This window comes from Typopeltis vanoorti, chromosome 11 (genome assembly GCF_054136105.1).
Source record: "Typopeltis vanoorti isolate ZY-2024b chromosome 11, IOZ_Tvanoo_1.0, whole genome shotgun sequence".
Lineage (NCBI taxonomy): Eukaryota > Metazoa > Arthropoda > Arachnida > Uropygi > Thelyphonidae > Typopeltis > Typopeltis vanoorti.
Window position 1 is genome coordinate 107,095,748 of NC_143559.1, and position 25,373 is coordinate 107,121,120.

General features: G+C 37.4%; 1 protein-coding gene across 2 annotated transcripts in view; it reads right to left on the minus strand.

Annotated features, from left to right (window-relative positions):
• LOC150101913 (syntaxin-1A-like) overlaps nt 1-25,373 on the minus strand; it is a 219,174-nt gene that overhangs the window by 78,653 nt on the left and 115,148 nt on the right. The window lies entirely within an intron of this gene.

Sequence of the window (25,373 nt, forward strand, 5' to 3'; positions counted from 1 at the left end):
AATGAAAATATAGTATTTAATTAATTAGCATTAAACAAATTCTCTAATTTCAGTGTGAATACATTTCATTACATACAAATTTTAAAATTCATATTCTAAATGTCTAAAAAACACAGCAGCTACTTCAATGTTTACATTTTATTCGATAAAATGTATTTTGTCAAATAAATTAAAGTTAATTTAAGTTAAATAAATTATTATTATTATTATTGCACCCTCCATGGAGTCAGCAGACTCATTGTGGGAGGTTCATTCAACTGACAACATATTTATCATACCAATTCTTAAAATGCTTAACATTCCTTGCATTAACAACACATTCTCTTAATGTGTTCAATTCACTGACAATTCTCCATGTAAAAAATTTACTCCTCACACCCCTAATTACCACATTCTTACACAATTTCCAGGGATGGCCTCTGATTTTTCCTATCTTGCCTTCTACTCTTTTCATAATCTCATCTGGATTAATCCATTAAAATCCTCTCACTAACTTAAATATCTCTATCATATCACCTCTTTTTCTGCTATCCACCAAACTCTGCAATCCACATTTCTTCAACCTCTCTCCATAGCCAACTTTCCAAAGTCCTGATACTGTGTTAATCACTCATCTCTGGACTCCTCTCCAATGCTTCCAACATTACACTGAAAACCAGGTGACCAAATTTGAGCACAATAGTCCAAGTGTGGTCTGACCAGTGCTTTATACAGTGGCACAACCACTTCCTTATGCCTACATGTTAGAGTCACAGCAGCATTACAATGTTCAGTCTTTGCAACATACCCCTCTAAACTTCAATGTACTGTCAACCATCACTCTCAAATCCCATCCACCTCCAGCAGTTCAATAACATCAATCCAGTGCACAGTCTTATGTTTCTGCATTCCAAAATGCAATGTCTTGCACTTATTAATATTAAAACTACAACCCCCACTCCTTTGTCCAAGTCAAAAGTCTATTCAAACCTTTCTGAAGAGAAATGACATCAGCAGTGCTACTTATAATTCTTCCCAACTTTGCATCATTGGCAAACAACTGAAGATCCCCGGTCAGTTCACACAATATATCATTTACAAACAAGTTTAACACCAAGAACAGAACCGTTGGGCATGCCACTGGTTACTCTCCTTTTTGGAGACATTGCTCTATCATACACAACTTGATGGCATCGTTCAGAGAGCCAATCTCTGACCCATCTAACCAATATACTATCTATCCTCATCTTCTGCAGCTTGTACACCAATTTATCATATGGTAATCTATCTAATGCTTTTGCAAAGTCAAGAATATCACTGATATGATTTTCCCTTATCTAACATACTTTTTACCTTATTATAAAATGCAAGTAAATTGCTAAAACAAGACCTAAATTTTACAAATCCATGCTGACTATCATAAAGAATTCTATGACCATCAACTCAATCCCGTGTTCTATTCCTAACTAATCTCTCCAACATCTTGACTACAGTTGCAGTTATACAGACTGGTCTATAATTGGAAACTTCTGTCCTAGAACCATGCTTGTGGAGTGGTACTATTTTGCCTTCTTTCTGCTCCTTAGGAATCCTACCCACTGCAAGACTGTTGTGCACATTCCTTAAGAATATGTGGAGATATGTCATCCATTTCCACAGCCTTATTAACATCTAACTCAACCAACATCTGATACACCTCTGATTCTTTCACTCCCAATTCTGTTAATACTTGCCTTCTTTCTATATATTACATGGCATCATTTACACCACCAGTATGATATACGCTGATAGTTATGGCAGCAGCTGTTATTCTGCTGCCATGACTATCCACCAGTGTCACCTTGCCATATTTATTCTTTCTCTTTCTTTCCACATAGTGGAAAAATTCCCTTGAGTTAACCTTGACCTGACTAGCCAATCTCCTCTCATACTGCACCTTTTCTTTCTTTACCATACTCATCACCTTCCTAGCCTGCACTTTATACTCTTCATGGAAAACAATAGCAATAGCCTTGCAAATGTTTTCTGATCTTACTATTCATAATCTCTGCTCTCCTTCTCAATTCACTATTGTCATATCTGGACAACACACTAACAACTTTTCCAGCAACACTGTTAGCCTTTACCTGCCAAACAACTTCCTGAAATCTCTATCAACTTTTTTTTCTCAACTAAGTGATTTGTGCACATTACCACTAATTTTGATGCTCGCTCTTTCCTTTTCTGAAATGCATCAGTCATTTGTTTCTTTGTTCCACCAGGAAAGCATGCTTTGTGCACTTTATTAGTCATCACGCCTGTAATGATCTACTTCCCTTACAATGATATATGACTATCCTTTGACTCTTTCTTCATAATACTAACTTTCCTTCTCATCAGCCAATCTCTTCTTTAAATGTTTAATATCCTCTTCCAGATGTTTCATTTTGCCTTTTCATTTTCACTAACTCTTGCCTAAGTTACTACAGTCCCAACTCTTGCTCCTATTTTTAATTGCTCTAATCCAGGGGTTCCCAACCCTATGCCCGCAGGCACCATGGTGCCCGTTGACCAATTTGTGTGTACCCGCCGCTGTTCAACCGTGTGCCATATAGTTTGAAATAATCACGCAACAATTCATGGCATGCTATATGACGCATGCGTTAATGACACATGATGAGTATTAAATGCATACAATGTAAAGTAGACGCACATTCGAAGTTGTTCATTCCAGTTTATGAACTGGAATATCATCATATTCTCCTAATTATGAAGCACTGGCCAATGAAATGAAATGCCAAAGATCACACTAACTTACATATATAAATTTTTATATAATGTAAACTTTTAAGTAATAAAACATTTGATTATAATGTAAACTTTGTATGTATTCATTTAACAAACGAATTCAAAAAATTTGCTTGAAAAAAATCGATGGTGCCCGTTGCCCTATCGGTATTTTAGAATGTGCTCTAGGAAACAAAAAGGTTGGGAACCCCTGCTCTAATCTATCAAGACACTTTTCACATATATTAATGCTTTCCTTCTTTTTGTTTACCCAAACAGTTCACAAATCTTTTACGTTTTTTGGTGCATACATATAGCAGTTTTTGCAACACATCTACTGTGAAAAATCCAAGGTAAAACTTGATCTACATCATACTGAAGCTTTCTGTGTGGCCAATGTGTGCTTCTTTACAGACACCATTTTCAGAAGCAGTAAGAATAAACAACTAGCAAAACACAATATAAACAAAAATTCCAATAACAGCACTACTGAAGGACACTTGTATCCACACTAAAAAAATTCAGCACAATTTGTGATAAAAAGATACACTATATACTAATTAAAAAAAAACACTTTTTTAGAACAGCTCAAATCTCAAATCTTTCAATTAAGGTTAAGTTTGTCAAATAAGTTAAAAATACAGTGAGCTCTCAATTATCCAACTTTCAAATAAACCTTCATTTAACTGATCCTTGAATAGGTTAGTGTGCGTGCCACCTGACTCTTGGTACAGGACTTTCAGTTATCTAACTGGCAAATTGCTCTTCCACTGTGGTTGGAAAATTGAGATTGTGGTGTATGCATCTGTGTTCAGCAAATAAAAATTTTAGGCATGCATGGATTGTGTGACATAATTTGTTAGGAAATTCATTTCACTGTAGGGAATGTTTTGAACTTTCAACATTTGCAGTAGTGATTTTAAAATAGCATTTCTATGGGACTTAGGCCAAAACATTTCCATAGTTCATTACAATGTGCCATTTTATTATGGAACATTTGCTATAGTATGCATTTACAATATAACGATATCATTCATAATTAAATTGATCTTTGATGGCTAACTGTATTATGATTACACAAAGTGATTGTTGATAAATGTGGCAAAATATGATAGCCCCTGATAAGAAGTTAATTAACCGTAAACCATACTCAGTTTGCATTATTATACATAACTACAATACTGAAAACTACAGTACAACTATAATAGCATGTATCCCTTTAGTACCTTTATATATCACTATACCATGTGGTCAGATATTAATATTTTTCAATATCTGACTACACAAAAAAGACTGCATGACATATATGGACAAGAGAGAGTAGAACAACAAAAAAAGGAATTTGGGGATGTATTTTCTGAACAGCTGAAAGTTGTAGTCTTTGAAAAAAGATTAAACGAAAAAAGAGAATTTGATAAGTTTGGAACTGAACAGAAATGGATGTTGACCAGCAGCTGCTCTTGTCCTTAAGTTTGGAAGAAAGCAGAGGAATGATAATGGCGAGTTCAGAAGAGCATTTTTCATGAAAGTAATCTGTAGCAGATGCATAGCCAAACATTTGTGAGAGAGGTATTAGAGTGAATGTGTGATAGAGAGAGAGAGAATCATCAGTTAATTGGAATGCCTTCCTCTGAATAATTTCAAGAAATCTTAGAAAGGTTTTGGGGTATAGTATTCAAAAGTGTGTGCCCTTACTGGAAAAATATAGTTTGTTAGCAGCTGCAGAAGCTATACCTGAGATGTGTTTGTGCAGAAAGACCTACACCTCTTTCAAAACTTAGAAAGACTAAGTTTTGAAAGAGGTGTAGGTCATCCAGAAAAAAAATCTGATCATGTTTGGATACCTGGGTATTATCAAGAATAAAGAAAAATGATAAGATCTTTCTAATAAGAAATTAGACATGACTGTATTTTGGTAGCAATGAGGTTCACAAGGTGATTTTTATCTCACTGATGAACAGCAAGGAGTTGAAAATTTAGGATGTTGGTTGTGGAAGATCTTGACACTTCTAATGATTGGTTCCTACAAAAGTTTGTGAGATGGGGTAAAAAAAAAAGGTCTGTACTGTACTGTCATCAGCAAAGCTATGGATGGGATGTGAAGTCAGTGAGAGCAAATTACAAATGCATGCAAATGCGTCTTGTTTTATATGTCTTTTGACTTTTGCCTTACCGTTGGTGTGTATATATACACAATGTGCCGCCATGCAGGATATCTGCTTACAAAACAATGCCGTAACCATTAAAAATTGTAAGTCAGTGAGAGCATACCATTTATGTATAGGGAGAACAGAGTGGGTGAAAGTAAAGAATCCTCAGATACTCCTGTATTGGTACGGACATATGAAAAGAGGAAAACATTTATTATGAACCCGTAGTGACCAGTCAGGGAAGACGCTGGTAATCTAATAAAACTGCAAAGGCAGGTAATGGGACAGTAGTGTGCTGAGCAGGCATGTGTACCAGATCCATTCAGATATCTTAAAAATGTCAAGCACAGCTGTGCGAGTTTCTCTAAACCTTTCCATGGCTGAGGTCCAAAAGGGAGTGGTGATGGCTAGAACATTAACTGTAGACCAAATATAGCAAAATCCATATTGCTGGTTACCAATTAGCTTTCAGGTAGTGAAAAGGTTTGCTGTTGATGACCTCCATATGTTTTGAAAGAACTAAAGTGAAAGCAGTGCTCAACAGTAGTTTATTGGGTAATTTTAATCACATTTTTTTTTTTTTTTGGAATGGACTGAATGTAAGCATATTTTCAGGAACTTTTTCTATAGTTCATTATAGTGTGTTATTGCGTTGCATTGCAGAACATTTGCTATATATATATATATATATATATATTATGCATTTACAGCATAATGACATCATCCATAATTCAGTTGATATCTTGTTCATATGCAAGGTATTCGCAATTCTTCTGATTTCTTTATGGTGGAAGACCAGAGGGTCAGATGAAGTGAGTAGTTCTTGGTAAAGTGAGGAATACCTTGTCTTGATTATTAATGCAGGAATTAAAGGGAATGATCATAAGAAGTAAGTCAACCTTGTCTTTTTAATGTTACTACAATACTATTTGGATGTGGGAGCAATAGAATCATGGATAAGAAAAAATTGTGCTTAATGGCTTTTACAAGGTGCCAGAAGGTTTGACCAACTATTTGAGTAAGAGGCAAATTTGTGGCATTTGGCCCTTTAAAAATTGCATTAGGATTTTTCATTTTGATTTGGACAACCTTTTTTTTTTTTTTTTTTTTTGCAGTGTTTAGTGAGCAATGATGCCCAAGCAACTCGTGATATGCTCAATTTTTTTCTTGGACTGCCTTGGAACATTTGTTGGAGAATTAAAGTGTGGACAATGGTTGGGAATTTGAGAGCTGGGGAAATTTGGGTAATGAAGGTTTGAAGGCCTTCATTTCAGTATTTTGTTAATTTGGTCTGAGCAAGTGTTCAGTTCAGGAGAACAGAAGCAGTGATCAACCCATGGAAAGCAGGAGTAGACGTCACAGAGGTCATCCCATTTGGCATCCTTGTAATACCAAAGAACATAAGCCTGAGAATTGTCGGTTGAAGGTAATTTCACAGTGAAAGGAACTCAGATGAGGTTGTGTTACTAGTTATCAAGAGCCATTCCCAATGTATTTGGAAGGGGAGTTTGTCAAGAAGAGGTCAAAGGAGTAGGTAGCATGCAAGCGTCGTCTGGTATTCTGGTAGGTAGGACTATTTGTGTTACGTTATTGCTCATGGCAAATAACCCTGGCATCCTTGCCTTGCTCCAGTGCAACTGGAGAAAGTAAGCCTGTTTGAGTTGTGGATATTAAAGTCCTCGAGAAGATGACGTCACTATTTATGTATTTTGAACTGCAGAAAATCAAGCTTCAGAGATCAAAGCAGTTTTGGGAATTTTGGAGTAGCAGCAGAGAAAGCCAATGAAATCAACATGGTTTAGTAAAAAAAAAAAAAATTAAGCCAAAGCAGATCAAATGGGAAGTAGATTCATGATTTTATTTCTCTGGCTGGCATAGATATCAGCTCTAGTGAATGCACAAGTGCAGCCTTTGTGGAAGGAATTGCGTAAGGCAGTGGTTCCCAAACTTTTTCGATTCTTAGTGCCCTTGCTGAATCCAGGTTTTCCCAAAGTGCCCTATGTCAAATTTTAGCAAGTACACTTTGCAAAATAGCAAATAATTTTTTTAATTAAAGGATTAGGTAAAAATAAATAGAACACGTATTTGAGATCACAAAAAAAAAAGTAATTGAACAAATTCAACTAATTATCATTAGTGGGATGGATGAGCCTGTTGATCACTGCACATTTTCTCAAATCTTGGAATCAAACTGGACACAGCCATCCTCATTGCCTTCTCCACATTGATTTTCGCACGATACTTAGTTTTTATCACAGCGACAGCCAAAAATCCAGCTTCGCACAAATAAAAAGTTGCAAATGGAATTAAAATTCTCTGAGCTTTTTCACGCAGAAGGGGATATTCATCTTTTACTTCTTCTTCTTCTTCTGCAGCCTTCCCCACTTAAGTGGGGTCACTGTTTATAATGAGTCTCCTCAACACCTTCCTGTCTTGGGCTGTCACTACATCCAAGTTCTTCATCCTCAAGTCCTCTTCTACTAGCTCCCTCCATCTCTTCTTTGGCCGCCCACGCTTCCTCCTTACTTGCACATCCATCTGCATGACCCTTCTCACCACATATTCGTCCTCCCTCCTCATCACATGACCAAACCATCTCAACCTTGCCTCCCGTATTTTCGCTCCTAAGTTCATAACTTTCACTGTTCCCCTGACAGTCATTTCTCAGACAGTCCTTTCTGGTCACACCGCACATCCACCTAAGCATTCTCATCTCTGCAACTTCCATCCTGCTGATGTTATTTTTCCTCAGGGCCACAGTTTCCATAGCATATGTCATAGCTGGCCTCACTACTGTCCTATAGATTTTGCCTTTCAGATTGATCGGCACCCTCTTATCGCATAACACTCCAGCCATCTCCCTCCAGTTCCTCCAACCTGCTTATATCCTGCATCCCACTTCCTTCTCAGCTCCTCCATCTTCTTCCACTGTTGAACCTAAGTATCTAAAGTCTCTCATCTTCCTGATGACATTTCCTTCCAGCTCCAGATCTGTCTCCTGTCTGCCGTCCACTGTGCAACACATATACTCTGTCTTACTTCTGCTCAGTCTCATACCTCTCTCTCTTCCAGTACTTTTCTCCATCTTTCCAGTTTAGTTCCCGCTTCTTCTCTTGAATCTGCACACAGCAAGATGTCATCTGCATACAACATTGTCCAAGGTGCATCTTCTCTCACCTCCTCTGTTGCCACCTCCAGCACAATATTAAACAGAAACGGACTTAATGCTGACCCTTGATGCAAGCCAACTGTTACTTGAAAACTTTCTGTCTGTCCCAGACAGGTCTGAACACTTGTCTTCACATTTCTGTACATTTCCTGCAACAACCTGACATATTTCTCCGGCACCTTCTTCTCCCTCAGACATCTCCAGACTTCTTGCCTTGGCACTCTATCGTATGCTTTCTCCAGATCAATAAATGCCAGATGTAGCTCCCTTTGTTTCTCTTGCTACTTTTCCATCATCTGCCGTAACCCAAAGATAGCATCTGTTGTTGATCTACCAGGCATGAAGCCAAATTGTTCCTTTGCAATCTCCACCTCCTTCCTCAATCTACCATCAAGAACCCTTTCTAGGATTTTCATTGTGTGGGACATCAACTTTATTCCTCTGTAATTTTTACAGTCTTGTGCATCCCCTTTACCCTTGTAGATGGGGACAAGAGTACTCTCCCTCCATTCCTCGGGTATATTTTCCTGTTGGGAAACTTTCATGAACAGGTCCCACAGCAGGTCAATTCCCTCTTCCCCCAGTGCCTTCCATGCCTCCATTGGAATTCTGTCGGGGCCCACCAATTTTCCATTCCTCATCCTCTTCATGGCCTCCGTCACTTCCACTCTACTGATGTTCTGCACCATCCCCTCAGAAGGCTGCCCATCTTCACTGCGAGTCCTTGCATTTTCCTCATTCAAAAGTCCCTCAAAGTATATTTTCCATCTGTTTCTTATGTCCATATCCCTTCATAATACTCTTCCTTCAGCATCTTTGATCTGCCTCACATGTAAGATGTCCTTTGCTGCTTTATTTCTACATTTCGCTAGTTGGTAGATTTTTCTCTGTCCTTCCTTTGTTTCTAATTGATCATACAGATCTTGATATGCCATGGCCTTCGCCTGTGCCACAACTCTCTTGGCTTCTTGCTTTCTCTCTCTCTGTACACCTCTCTGTCCTCTTCCACTCTTGACTCATCCCACTTCCTCTTAGGTGTCACTGCCACTTGTATATTATTATTCCACCACCAACCCTCCTTCTGCTCTCTAATCTTTCCAGATGTCTCACCAAGCACCTTGATTGCACAGCTCAGGATTACTTTTGAATTATGTTTCCACCAATCTTGTACACTTTCCAGTAGAAATATCAGTAAAAGATGTTTTCATCTTTTACTGATATCCAAAATTCAGTTAATTCCATTCTGCTAAATTTTGTTTTCAACGTAATGTCACAAGACAACTCAATTAGACTCTCTTCTTCTGCAGCAGTAAATTACGATGGAGCACTGGCATTAAATGGATCTTGAATTCATGCAAATTTAACAATATTATCATTTTTAAAATATTTCTCAAACCAGGTGATAAGCTGTGATAAGTTCTTCAAAAATGAATTTCTTACCTCGAGAGAAATTAACTCCATTGGAGGTCAAAAACTGTTGCAACAAGGGGAAACATTCTTTTCCTCCGTCTTCATTCATTTTTCTTTTCCATAGTTTTAGTTTTTTTTTATAAAAGCTGAAATTTTCTCAATCGACTTTAAAAGGTGCACGTTGCATCCCTGCAGGGAGAGATTCAGAGCATTCATCTTTTCAAAAATATCACATAAGTATGCTAGTTTTACCAAAAAATCTTCATTCACAAAATTTTTGGTATACTTGTGGTCTTCCTCTTTAAGAAAAATATAAATTTCCTGTCGCAGTTCAAACGTACTAGACAAAACATTACCACGAGAGAGCCATTGCGAATGTTGTAGTACAACAAAGATGTGTGCTTGAATCCCATATCCTCGCATAGTTTTTTGAAAAACCTTGCCTTCAACGGTCGAGCTTTTATAAAGTTTACTACATTCACTACATATTCTAAGACCTGGTTAAACGTAGGACTCAGATATTTTAACGCAAGTGCTTCCCTGCTAATAACGCAATGTGTCCACAATGCATCATGGGCTTTGCTTTGAATAAGTGCCTGCAATCCTCCATACCAGTTGGACCTAGAAAGAGCACCATCAGTACAGACACCAACTCACTTAGTCCACTTCAAATTATTTTCAGATATAAAAGTATCAAGGATCACGAATAAGTCTCAAGCCTTAGCCCCAGCAGTGATACTTTTACAAAAGAGAAGGTCTTCTACAATGTTATTACCATCTATAAAACGTACATAGCAAATCAAGTGAGCATCATTATTATTATCTGTGGCCTCATCCAGCTGCAACCCAAATTCCTTCTCTTTTATTTTTTCAATTAATTGATCATTGAGGTCCTCCGCTATGTGCTGTATTCTGCAATTGATGGTGTTATTGGAGAAATGCACTTTTGAAAGCAGCTTCCTAGCAGACTCACCGATCATAATGTTCACCATATCTATGGCAGCCGGCAAATGAGTTCTTCTGCAATGGTATGAGGCTTCTTATATTTTGCGATTCTATGTGCCACCTTGTAAGATGCTAGCAAAGCATTGCTTAGTATTGACGCCTGCTCATAAAAACTACCTTTTTTGTTGATTTAACTCTTTTAACTTTCTGGTAAAGTAGTCACGAGATGTACTAACCATATTGGGATGATTGGTTTCTAAATGACGTTTCAACTTACTTGGTAGCATGCACTCTGGTGCCCAAACTGTCATACACAGTAAACTCTGCAACCTCCCTTCACCATTGACTTCTGTCGACGTAAAACCAAAGTCCAAATAACTGTCATCATATTTTCGATATTTACGCTTCTTCACACTCTTGCCACTATTTGATGGTGTTATAACAGTTATCTGCTAGGATAACTGTTATATTTTCTCTCTCACAACGCTTATTACTGTTTAATAAAAACTGATCCATTTTTAAAAATACATACGAGAAGAAATACTTCAAAAAAACTTCACTTGACTAAATCACAACAATATTCAGTTGATACAATCTCTGAAAACTAATTCAACACTAAGATCGTGCAAAACCGACAGCTATTTATATACGAATACAAAGTACCGAGAAAGTTCGAGAAACTACTAAAACAATCAAGAAACTTAATTATTGTAGAGTGCCATCTAGTAACCATTTGTAGAGGCTTCTGCAAACAGTTATTACTAAGAAAGTTACTGGTTTGCACCAAGTTCGCTAGATGTTGCGTCCTGTCACATTGAATTGAAAATGGAAATAAAATTGTGAAAATTTTGTAATCGCGACACCCCTGTGAGTAAGCTGCATGCTTTCTCACAGGGGCACCACGGCACACGTTTTGGAAACCACTGGTGTAAGGTATAGTTTGGGCAAACTGAGGTTCCATTAGAAATAATAAGTCTGATTTGGATAACTGTTATATGATGGTGCACATAATTTATATTGTTGTTAAGGTTACAAATGTTGGCAAAGTGTATATGGAATCTTTTTCTTTTTTTTTTTTCATCATCATCATCATCATCATCATCAAATTCCTGCTATGTACCCTCAAGGGGTGTACAGGATATGACAGTACTACATGAAAAAATTACATCATTACTAACTTCCTATCTACAATTTTCCACCAAATCAGTCTGTTACTTGTCAAGACTCCAACATTATCAGATCTTATATTTCTATCGTCTAAGGCACTTTGTACTGTATCAATCCACCTATATCTTGGTCTTCCTCTGGGTCGTTTTCCTGCCAACCTGGCAGAGAACACTTGTTTTGCTAATCTTCCCTCTCCCATTCTATTTAAGTGACTGTACCACCTGAGATTAGCTCTGCTAACGCATTCCTGGATGCTGACAATGTCAAGTTCTTTCCTAATATCCTCATTTTTAATATGATATTGCCATTGATGCCATCTGTTCATGCCTCTAATCTTTCTCAGGACTCTCATATCTGCGGTCTCTAGTCTTTGGTCAAGTGTTTTACTTCTGACCCAGCTCTCAGATCCATAAGTTAAAACTGGTTTGAACACCGTCTTGTATACAGCTAATTTAGTGATCCAACTAATTTCTCTCTTATTCCATATGAATTTATTCAATTGACTTCCCACCATACCAGCTTTGCTGATTCTGTTGTCTATTTCTATATTTAATTTACCATCTTCAGTAAAAATTGTGCCTAAGTAGCTGATATGTTTTACTTGTTCCACAGGTTCTCCATTCACAACACAGTTGACATTTTCAATGATTCTGCATATTTTCATTGTCTTTGTCTTTTTATTGCTGACCTTCATACCATATCTATTACAACAGCTATTCAATTTAGTCAGAGAATCTTGCAGACTTGTAGCGGATTTATTTAGAAGTATAACATCATCCGCATAAAGCAAAGAGCTGACATTAACATCTCCAATTTTGATATCAGGTTTAATACCACTTTCCTTCATAATGTGATCCATATAGATAATGAATAACAGAGAGGATAATGTACATCCTTGTCTCACACCAGATTTAACATTAAACCATCTTCCTGTACTTCCTTCAATTCTAACTGCTGAGTTACAACTCAAATAAAGACTAAGTATTGCTTGATATAATGCCCCATTGACACCATATAACTGCAGCATATTGAATAGCTTCTCTCTTGGCACCTTGTCATATGCCTTTTCCAAATCGACAAAACTTAAATATAGATCTTTGTTATATTCCCATGCTTTCTCGACTATTTGTCGTAAAGTGAAGATCTGATCCTGACAGCCTCTATTTGGCCTGAATCCAGCTTGTTCTTCACCAAGCTTTTCTTCCACAATTCTTCTCAACCGTTTCTCAAGTATACTGGCATAGATCTTGCCAGGAACACTCAGTAGGGAAATACCTCTGTAATTCTCTTTTTTTTTTTTTTGTAAGAAGAATTAATGTTGTGTGCATGGGGGGGGGGAATTAATTAGGTTTTTGTAATTTTTTCGATTTTTTGTTGGATTTTTATTTTTATTTTTTTTTTATTAAAAATCTAGCAGCATTTTTCTTTGTATGCTGACTGATATGTATGCAGTATTCAAAAAGTAAGGGAATGTCCATATAACTTCATCAGTATAGTGCATAAAGTAAATTTTTTTCATAACTTATATGTTCAGCTCTAGCATCATGAGCTTGATTCTTTATTAAGATGCTAAGCAGTTTTTGTAAAAAAAACTTTCAAGACAAGTATTGACTTCTTCCATTATGTCTCTCTGGTCAACTGGCTAATAATAATGCAAATTGAGATCTTGGTTTTTCTTTTACTAAGCCAACAGGAATTAATTAACACTAGTAGTCTTCCACCATATTTGAAGGTCACTTCATAGGAAATGATCTTAAGCTAAAGCATCTAAACATCAATACCACTTAAACTGATTTATTGTCTTTCTAGAATGGCAAATTGTAAAAGAAACTGATTGATTCTCTATAGAATGCTTTAGTTTTAATCTACTTTCAATGCATCTACAGTATTTTACACTGGAATTTTACATGCCATATAGCAATTTTATATTATTACTTCATATTTATTTTTAATTTGGAGAATTTTTTCAAGTTATTTTATTTTTAACATTTCAGTAATTAGATCATATTTTAGATTCCTGAAACATGAATGTGAGTTATTTTAAATGCCTTATGGTTGCTTGCTAGACCACTGAAGTTATTTAAAGTGTTTTAAGTAAGCACAGCTCAAAGATCAAAAGAGGCTTATTATTCTTGTAAGTCTTCAGATAAACTAAAAGTGAGCATTTTTTGTGTACTATAGATAACACTGTAGTTTTCATAGCAGCTGTTATGTCACTAACAAGAAGCTAAATGAGAAATTAATTTTTTCATAGTTTTTTTTTAAGTTATATTTATGGACACAATTTGCTTCATTTGCTTTTACAGTATGCACATCAAGGGTCAAACTCAATGAGCACTTCTGTGAAACATTCTTCTACTGCAGATATAAAAATTAGGCATTTAAAATACTTTCTTTATCACAAGGAAGGGAGCTAAATTATGTGATTTTTATTTCACATCATCATCGTTGAGTGATGGAATTCATACTGGCAACTGCTGATTAAGTGTTGGGCCTCTAGGTGATGAAACTGATATCTCAACAGTTTCAACCTTTACATTTGCCATCAAATTTTGGAAATGGATGAATACATGCTGGCTTATTGCCACTATGGAATTAATGCCGACTGAACATAATTGAATGTAGAGATAATATAGGAGATGTGTAGGTTTGGAAGCACATCTCTTAAGTATAACTAGAAGGCTGTCAAGATTCTTCCAATATTTAATGGAAGGCCAACAGGTGTTACATGATACACTGTGTTTCTATTAGGGTTATTATTATTATTATGTGACACCTCCAAGGAGTCCAAAGACTCATCAAGGGAGGGCACCTATTCTACAACTCTCCTGTCTCCACCACTCAATCCAACTACAATGAACCACAACTACACTAATGCCATCTACTGTCTACCACCACTAGTATTTTCACAGACCATCACAAATATCCATGCCCACGGCAGGATTCGAACCAGCAGCCTTTTGACTGGAGAGCAGATATGCTAACCACTCAGCCAACTAGGCTGGCAGGCTGGGTTGGAGTTGATTTTCTTTGGTTATCTATGCAAGCACTAGAGCAGAATGATGTCAGGAAGTCAGCTTTGAATTAAAATGTTGTTATAGTAATGCCATCCAGTGGCATTACTGTGTGTGTGTGAAAAAGAGAGGAACACAGAAGCTGCAGCCAATGCCCTTTGCAAAGGGACTAGAAAGAATGACTATCATTTGTGCAAGAGGTAAGTTTTTTTACATTTAGCTCTTTTGAAGTCAGACTTAGATTTCTAAAATCTTCACCACCCCAGAGATACTGATAGGTTTGTAGTCAGACACATCAATTTTTGTAGTACCCTTGTACAATGGGACTATCATACATTCTTTCCATTTGGGGGGGATTTTTCTTGAGCAAAATCTCAAATTATTATTATTTTATTATTATTTGACATCTCCAGGGAGTCCATAGACTCATCAAGGGAGGGCACCTGCTCCACCGCTCAATCCACCAATTACAACTAATCACAACTACACCAACGCCATCTACCGCTGACCACCAATGCTAGTTTGTCCACAGACAATCACAAACATCCATGCTCGTGGTGGGATTCGAACCCGCAGCCTTTTGGCTGGAGAGCAGATATGCTAACCGCTCTCCGAGTGGTTAGCAGATATGCTAACCACTCGGAGAGCCAGGCTTGCAACCAGGTCAAGGACTTATCCAGTTCAGCTGAGCATTCCTTTAGCATATATGTTGATATCCCACTTGTCCCTAATGCTAAATTCTTATCCAGCTATAGAACTACCTTTTTATGCTCTCTCTTTTACCTGCAAAATATTAACAATTTATTAACAAAGGGAAGTCATGTCTGTGTAATCTGCTCATATTTTATAATAATGCTATGACTAAGTTGGATAAAGGGAATGGATACACTATGATACCAGTGGAATTTGCTAAGACATTTGAAAGAGTACCACATGAAAGGCTGTTGCGTAAATTAGAGTATATCAACATAGAACTGGAATATAAATTATTGACTTGAATAAAAGGGTGGTTGATAGACAGGTATCAGAAAGTAGGGACCAGTAGTGTTCAACTTAAATCTTCAACCTATCAGGAATACTGATAGTTCTATAGTTAGGCATATAAGTTTTTGTAGCACTCTTGTACAATAAGACTATCATACATTCTTTCCATTGTAGAGATTCTTCCTAAGCAAAAACTCAAATTATACAACCAGGTCAAGGACCTAACCAGGTTCAACTGAACATTCCTTTAGCATACATGCTGATACATCTGTCCCCACTACGAATGACTGAGATGTTCCCCAAGAATCAGTCCTTAGCCCATTACTATTCACTCTATACATTAATAATATCAAAAAAAAAAAAGGATTTGGCAGGAGATTTTCAACTGTTTGCTTACTATGCAAAGATAGGGAAAGGCAATAAGGAAAGCTACCGATATGTAGCACTTACAAAAAAAGACTTGAACAGGCTAGAACTTCAGGCAAATGATAATGGTTATTAATTCATTGTTAGTAAGTGTAAAGTTAAGCACTTTGTGATGACATTTCCAACGTTATATTAATGGGATCATGCTTGGAGCAACTGATGAGACTAGGGGGATCTTGGAGTTAAGGTAGAGAGGAAGTTGCAAGATGCAAATACAACTCAAAGAAGAATTGCAATGCTGAAATGACCATTGAATTGACATATATGGATAAAGAAATGATTTTGCCTTTTTACCAGGCCTTGATATGACAGCACCTGAAGACATTTACAAACATCTGTGCCCCCAGCAGGAATAAAACCTAGAGCCTGTTGGTAGGAAAGTGGGTATACTAACCTTTCGATTTGAGAACGTAACGAAAGAAGCATGCACTGCAGCAGAGAATAACTGAGATAGAATTTTGAAAACCAACAAGTGGATGCCAATAAGTATGATGGATGAAAGAATACAGAATGATTCTGCTCATTATTCTTTTATACATTCCTTGCTTATTCTTTCATACAGAATGACAGTTGAGCATAAAAGAAAGGCCATGTTGTTTTTTGGGTTCTGTTATTATAGGTCTTCAAGAAAAGACTGTTTACATGGACAATAAACTGCTGAAAAAAATGTAGGATTATCAGATGTATTTAGATGTAACAGCAAGAATATTTTTTAAATTAATATAAAAAATAAGGAGAAAATATAAAATATAAAGGATTTTAAATGTGCAATAATATAATCTGCCAGATTTAAAGTGACCAGTGGTGTGCCTCGGGTTTTATTCCTTTGGCCATTATTGCTCAATCTATACATTAATGACATCAGGCAGGATCTAACATCAGATATGTAATTGTCTGAATATGCGAAGATAGGCAGGGCAATCAGGGATACTACTGACATTCAGCAATTACAAAATGATTTGAATAGACTGGAAATTTGGGCAAATGAAAATGGCTATCAGTTTAATGTTAGTAAGTTAGTTAATAAGTAAAGTTATGCACTTTGGCATGATTAGAGTTCCAGCAGCATATTATATTAGCAGGGTTATGCTACAAGAAACTGAAGAAACAAGAGATCTTGGCATATCGGTGGATAGGAATTTAAAGATCAAAGGTCACATAGGAAAAGTTGCAAATACAACTGAATAATTGCGATGTTGAAGTGAACCTTGACATGTAAAGATAAAGAAGTCATTTTGCCTCTTTACAAGGTTTTGATAAGACCACACATGGATTATTGTATGCAGATTTGGTGTCCCGGGGTTCCCAGGGGATAAAGAATCTATGGGAAGGGTGCAAAGAAGAGTTACAAAGATTATATCTGAATTATGGGATTTAGATTATGAGGACAGATTGCAAGTATGTGGATTGCAGACTCTGGTTAATAGAAGAAAGAGGAGTGATATTACAGAGGTATATAAACTTTTGAATGGGTGTTATAGGATATCAACTGATAAAATTTTTCATTATATGGAAGGTGGGGAGAGAACACAGGGGCATCCATGGAAATTAAGTTTGTTCACAGTCAAGAAATGGGTAAGAGCTTGGTTTTTCTCCCAGAGAGCAGTGAGTGAGTGGAACAGTTTGTCCTTAAGGGTAGTGAGTGCATCTAGTGTGAATGAATTTAAGGGAAGGTATGATAGCTGGTTTGGGTGATTTATAGCCTCCCTCGACGAGTCCTTGAATCTCTGGAGGTCTCAGATAATAAAAATATGTGATTTCATGTATGTACATCTCAGTAAATGTTTAAGTATGAGAAATTGATGATATAGAAACATGATCATATTACAGAAAATAACAAAACCATAAAATTTTTATAGATATTCTGTTACTGAGTTGTTCTTTTCTTTGTTTAGAATTTGTAGAGATACCTTTATTTAATTTTGTGAAGATAATATGTATTACAAATAGCCAGTCACACATTTTGTTTGGATTTGTTGTTTACATAACTGGCAAATCTAATTCACTGGGAGTTAGATGACTAGGAAAAGGGGAGAGAGAGAGAGAGAGAGAGAGAGAGAGAGAGAGAGAGAGATGTTGCTTTTATGGTATTAAGTAAAACTATAATGCATAAGAGAGAGAGAGGGGAAGAGAGAAAGAGGAAGGGAAATGTTGCTGTTATGGAAGAAAGCAAAACAACAACAATACAAAGAAGAGAACAATTGGATTTCAGACATTTCAAGAGGGATACCTGAAGTAAAATGAAAGAACTCCTGAAGCAAATGCTCATTATGTGATATAATTGCTAGGATTATCAAGAACACCCTTCCTTTGTGATGTATACACCAAATGGCAGGTATTTATTCACCATAGGTTAAAATGGTAACATTTTTGGTTTGCTCATAATGGCATTATAGAAATTTTCTTCTATTTAAAGAATTATTATTATTTTTTTTATTATTACATGACACCTCCAGGGAGTCCAAGGACCCATCATGAGAGGGCACACTACTCTACTTTTGCTAAATGCATCTCATCCTCTCCACTACGACTATTTAATTCTCCAACTACGACAATCACGCCATCTATCGCCCATCATTGTCGCCAACAACATTTTTTTTTTGTCTGTAAATTGCATGTGTTCTGAAGGCTGATTTGTCTGTACATGGGATGAAAAACCCGAGTTTCTGGCTGAAAAAAACCTTGCTACCACCATATAAGATCGGCTAACTTACCTTCATTTGAAAAAGCCAATGTATCTATGATACAAAGTGTATTCTAGTGAAATAACTGTAAAGGAAATAGTTTTTTTTTGTCTTTAGTTGTAATTTAACACATCATATTAAAAATGACATCAGTATATTTTAATCTTTAGTCATTTATTTAGAATATGTCATTGGTGATAGAGGTTATGATTTTTGTTGGGAAGAAAAAACAAGCCATCTATTTCTCTCTCTCTGCCACATTTTTTTTTTTTTTTTTTTAGTAAATTCTATGAGGAGAGAAGGAGGAAGATTCATTTGATAGACCAATATAATACATTCTTATAGACATGTGCCTTTAGAAATAATGAATATATAGAAAAAACAAAATAAATATAGGTAAAACCATAGTACAGAAAGCTCACCAAGATTCTTAAGTCAGCTTTATTAATAAAATAGAAGAATATGGAAGACAAGACATAGCCTACAAAATATTAAAGAAATTAAACAATTGAGAAAGAGATACAGCACAAATCAACATAATACAAGAGAAACCATGGACAGAACATTATAAGAATTTATGGTATGACCCAAATTTAATAATGGTAAATACTAATGAAGAAATCCGTACTGAGAGCCAATTAGATTAAAAGAAGCAAGTATTCAAAAAATAGAAAATCAACTGGATTAGATGGCATAAATACAGAGCTTTTGAAATATGGTGAAGAAACTGATGAGGCCAGGCACATGGGTGTACTTGTGGGCAGAAAGTTGAAGTTTAGAGGGCATGAATAACTTCTTTATCTTTGCTTGTTAGTGTGAAGAACACACTGACAAGCAAGGATAAAGAAGTTATTGTTACCTACATAAGGCCTTTAATAAGGCCACATCTGGACTACTGCATAAAGATCTGGACACCAGGATTCCATGCAGATAGGTAAGAAAGAGAACAGTTCTTTTAGTTAACTAGATACCTTGAAGAAGCACATACAACCACTTCTGGCCACCCAAAAATCTAGTCTTGCACTGGTGTGTAAGAGTATGTTTAGCAAGAGTGTCATGACTACATTTTTGCTTGGAAGGTGGTGAATGGATAGAATGGGTTGCCAGAAGTGATTGTGTGTGATTCTTCAAAGTATCTAGTTAACTAAAAGAACTGTTGTCAATACAATACTGCATACAGTATTGTCAATAAAATACTGTATGCAGATGACCAGATTACATTACAAGACAATGATGATGACCTTTAAAAATCAGTTTATGAATTGAGCAAAATAAGCCAACAATACAATTTAAAAATCTCACAATATGAACAAGAGTCATGGTGTTTAAAGGTCGAGGTCATTTAGATCAAAAATAGTTATTGAAAATAAAATGATACAACAGGTGACACAGTTTAATTATTTAGGCTGCATAATAGCATATATAAACCCGAAGTACCTGATGCTGGACCATGCCTTACTTCATGTAATATACATCTGTTATATTATCTGTAGACTGGTCTCTCCCTTTCTTTCTTTGCTTCTTTCTCCACTTCTTGCTCCTCTCCCCCCCTGCTATTAGAGTATTCGAGGGCTAGGGGGTGAATCTTTCCTACCTTGCTAAGTCACTTCGTCTTATGTAGCCACCGAAGAAGGCAAGCTAGCCTCAATAGGTGCCGGTCCCAAGCCCGGATAAATGGCGAGGGTTGACGTCAGGAAGGCATCCGTCGTAAAACTTCACTGCCAGCTCTAGCTATGATCTAATGAGCCAAAGAGAAAGTGATATAAGGGCTAAGGCATACCCCTTAAGCGATGCGCAGCCACATCGCCCCACAGCTGCGAGAAGTGGACGAGGGCTATCGCATCAAGGGTGGGTGAGGTTAAAGAAGCAAGCCCAGCAGGTGGAGAGGATGTTGTGAGTGGGAACACTGAATGTTAGAAGCATGACTGGAAGGGGAAGAGAGGTGGCAGACATGATGAGGAAGTTGGACATTTTATGTGTACAGGAGACAAGGTGGAAGGGGGAAAAGGCAAAGGAACTAGGAGATGGGTATAAATTGTTCTACTCTGAAGCGAATAAAGAGGGAAAAAATGGTGTCGGAATTGTGGCAGAATGAAAGGCAAAGTACTGGAAGTGGGTAGAAGGCACGACAGGATCATGCGAATGAAATTGGGTCTTGGAGAAGAGCAAGTGGTCAATACCCCGCAAGTTGACTGTAGAGCAGAGGAGAAAGATGAGTTCTGGAATATGTTAGATGAAGAAATTAGGGAACTGGAAGAAAACAAGAGGGTGATTGTCGGAGGAGACTTGAATGGGAACATAGGGAGACAGAATAGAGATGGTGAAAGGGTGCATGGTGGCCATAGAGTGGGAATGATGAACCAGAAAGGAGAGAGGATTGTGGACTTTGCAGTAGCGTTTGATCTGGCAATTGTAAACTCGTTTTTCTACAAGAGGGAAGAACATTTGATAACATTCAGAAATGGTAACAACAGTTTGCAAATTGACTACATTTTGACTAGAAGAAAACATCTTAATTGTAAGGTAATATCAACAGATGAAGTGGCAAGGAAACACCGACTGCTGTGCACAGACTTTAAAATAAGATCGATGATAAGAACCTCTGGAAGCCATGGAATGAAGACAATTAAGTGGTTTTGCTTAAAAGAAGAGTGTGAGGAATCGTTTTAGGGAGAGAGTGTTAGAGAGGATTTTGGATGGACCGGAAAGTGTACAAGATTGGTGGAAACATAATTCAAAAGTAATCCTGAGCTGTGCAATCGAGGTGCTTGGTGAGACATCTGGAAAGATTAGCGAGCAGAAGGAGGATTGGTGGTGGAATAATAATGTTCAAGAAGCAGTGACAGCTAAGAGGAAGGCAAAGCAGAAGTGGGATGAGTCAAGAGTGGAAGATGACAGAGAGGTGTACAGAGAGAGAAAGCAAGAAGCCAAGAGAGTTGTGGCACAGGTGAAGGCCATGGCATATCAAGATCTGTATGATCAATTAGAAATAAAGGAAGGACAGAGAAAAATTTACCGACTAGCGAAATGTAGAAATAAAGCAGCATAAAGCAGCTTCCTTCAGCGTCTTTGATCTGCCTCGCATCTTACATGTGAGGCAGATCAAAGACGCTGAAGGAAGAGTATTATGAAGGGATATGGACATAAGAAACAGATGGAAAATATACTTTGAGGGACTTTTGAATGGGGAAAATGCAAGGACTCACAGAGAAGATGGGCAGCCTTCTGAGGGGATGGTGCAGAACATCAGTAGAGTGGAAGTGACAGAGGCCATGAAGAGGATGAGGAATGGAAAATCGGTGGGCCCCGACAGAATTCCAGTGGAGGCATGGAAGGCACTGGGGGAAGAGGGAATTGACCTGCTGTGGGACCTGTTGATGAAAGTTTCCCAACAGGAAAATATACCCGAGGAATGGAGGGAGAGTACTCTTGTCCCCCATCTACAAGGGTAAAGGGGATGCACAAGACTGTAAAATTTACAGAGGAATAAAGTTGATGTCCCACACAATGAAAATCCTAGAAAGGGTTCTTGATGGTAGATTGAGGAAGGAGGTGGAGATTGCAAAGGAACAATTTGGCTTCATGCCTGGTAGATCAACAACAGATGCTATATTTGGGTTACGGCAGATGATGGAAAAGTAGTGAGAGAAACAAAAGGAGCTACATCTGGCATTTATCGATCTGGAGAAAGCATACGATAGAGTGCCAAGGAAAGAAGTCTGGAGGTGTCTGAGGGAGAAGAAGGTGCCGGAGAAATATGTCAGGTTGGTGCAGGAAATGTACAGAAATGTGAAGACAAGTGTTCGGACCTGTTTGGGACAGACAGAAAGTTTTCAAGTAACAGTTGGCTTGCATCAAGGGTCAGCATTAAGTCCGTTTCTGTTTAATATTGTGATGGAGGTGGTAACAGAGGAGGTGAGAGAAGATGCACCTTGGACAATGTTGTATGCAGATGACATCTTGCTGTGTGTAGATTCAAGAGAAGAAGCGGAAACTAAACTGGAAAGATGGAGAAAAGTACTGGAAGAGAGAGGTATGAGACTGAGCAGAAGTAAGACAGAGTATATGTGTTGTGCAGTGGGCGGTGGCCAGGAGACAGACCTGGAGCTGGAAGGAAATGTCATCAGGAAGGTGAGAGACTTTAGATACTTGGGTTCGACAGTGGAAGAAGATGGAGGAGGTGAGAAGGAAGTGGGATGCAGGATACAAGCAGGTTTGAGGAACTGGAAGGAGATGGCTGGAGTGTTATGTGATAAGAGGGTGCCGATCAATCTGAAAGGCAAAATTTATAGGACAGTAGTGAGGCCAGCTATGACGTATGCTATGGAAACTGTGGCCCTGAGAAAAAATAACATTAGCAGGATGGAGGTAACAGAGATGAGAATGCTTAGGTGGATGTGCAGTGTGACCAGAAAGGATCATCTGAGAAATGACTATGTGAGGGGAACAGTGAAAGTTACGAACTTAGGAGCAAAGATACAGGAGACAAATTTGAGATGGTTTGATCATGTGATGAGGAGGGAGGATGAATATGTGGGAATAAAGCATGCAGCTGGAGGTGCAAGTAAGGAGGAAGCATGGGTGGCCAAAGAAGAGATCCAGGGAGCTGGTAGAAGAGGACTTGGATGTGGTGACAGCCCAAGATAGAAGGATGTGGAGGAGACTCATCATTAACAGCAACCTCACTTAAGTGGGACAAGCTGCAGCAGAAGAAGAATAGCATATATAAAAGATAAAGATATAGATGCTAAAATAAAATTTCAGGAAATCTGTGGAACAATTAAAAGGACTTCTTCAAGTGTCATTCCCTAGAAGGAGGTTGGCAACCATGTCACAGAACCTTTTTCTTACTTTTGCTGCTCTGGAACATTTATGATAATTCAAGCCAGTCCAGTCCTTAATGTCTTCAAACCACATTCTCCTGGGTCTACCTCTCCCTCTTTTTCCATCCAATTTCCCTTCTAATATTAATTTCTGAATTAAAAGGACACAATAAAAAAAAACAAGATGAGAACCTCAACTAAAATTTTATAAAATAATGGCCACTTCCAATCTATTATGTGGTTCAGAAACATGGAGCATTAAGAAGAAAGATGAAAGCAAAATACAGCTGCAGAAATGAGATGCACAAAGTTAGACCATATAAAAAATGAAGACATCAGAAGAGAGCCAGATATTTACAATGTAAATGAAAAGAACAAGAAATACAGAGAGAAATGGAAAGTTATCGGCTACCAAAAGAGGTGGATGATAAATATAAACCAAAGGGAGAGAGAGGGTCATCTGCAAGATGGAAAGACCAGTGAAGCCAGAACAGGCAAATGCCTAATCCTTGAAGAGAAGAAGATAATGCTCTCAAAGTTGTATCACACTCTCTCTCTCTCTCTCTCTCTCTCTCTCTCCCATTTTAAATAGTTTTGTTAGGAATAGAGAAGAATATTAGATGGAAACATCATCTGTCCCTACCAGAAGCAATTCACTCAAATATTGAGATTTATATAAAACTGGACTTAGGACTGGAATTATTCTGTGAGAATTCAGTGTTAGACTTAAACACAATGATTGGTTTTACAATGATAAGGCACTTGAATTCATGATTAAGAAATTCAAAATCTGAATATATATATTCAAGTTAAGCTTAATATGTGTTGCATATGCAAGGAAAAGAAGTATTATATGTGACTGTGTGTTTCTCTACTTGGAGGTATGGACAGTTTTTCTGTACTTGTTAAACATAAAAGTATATATATGACTTAAGGGTTATGACTTATATATTCTTTTGTCATATAAATAAGCAATGTGCTACATTTGTATTAATGTTGAGGAAACGTAATAATAATATTATTATTACATGGCAGGCAATGGTAGAAAACATGATGAAATTAAATAAATAACCTGAAATGGAACAAAATGAATGTTTCATAGGATGATGACTTGCTGAAAAGAAACAGGGAAGGTGCAATGCAGGCTAGTGCACCATTTCTGTCTTGTTAAGTGGCAGAATAATGGACCATTATGGACCAGTGAAGATCAACATATAGCCTCTCCTGATCAAGTCAGTCCCACATTCTTGAGATGTGACCTATTTCCACCAAAGGGACTCTGGTGACCCCAGTAAGCATTCCTGCTGTGAAGAAATACCTTCCTAGTTGGAGGAAATGCCAACTGGACCTAGAAGTGACAGATGATCTTCACTGTCTAGTAAAACACCACCACCTTGCTTATTAGGGACCTAAAGTAACCATTGCCATGTTTGGTTCCCAGAACACGGGTTCTGATTTTCCTATTAATGCAGGTGTTTCTCAGAGCTCTGTTACTTCACCTAATCCTCTTCAATCTCAAGTCTGAGTTACCTTCACCTCATATAAGTAAATGACCTACTCTCACTGACCTCAAACCTTATTTACAGTTTTGCTGATGATATCACTCTCCATTCATCTTATTCATATGACGAACCCTGCAGTGCACAAACTGATCTCCATATCATTTACTGCAGCGATGACAACTTAGTACCCTTCAATGCTTCCAAAGCAGCATAGCGTCTTTTTTTCTTTCAGAAAGACCTTAATTCTTCTCCCCTCAGCTTTGACAATGCTCAACTTAACAATCAAGACCTAATCTCTCTCTATTCACAGACTAACTTCTATTTCTAGCCTTTTCTGGCATAATCACATCGCTT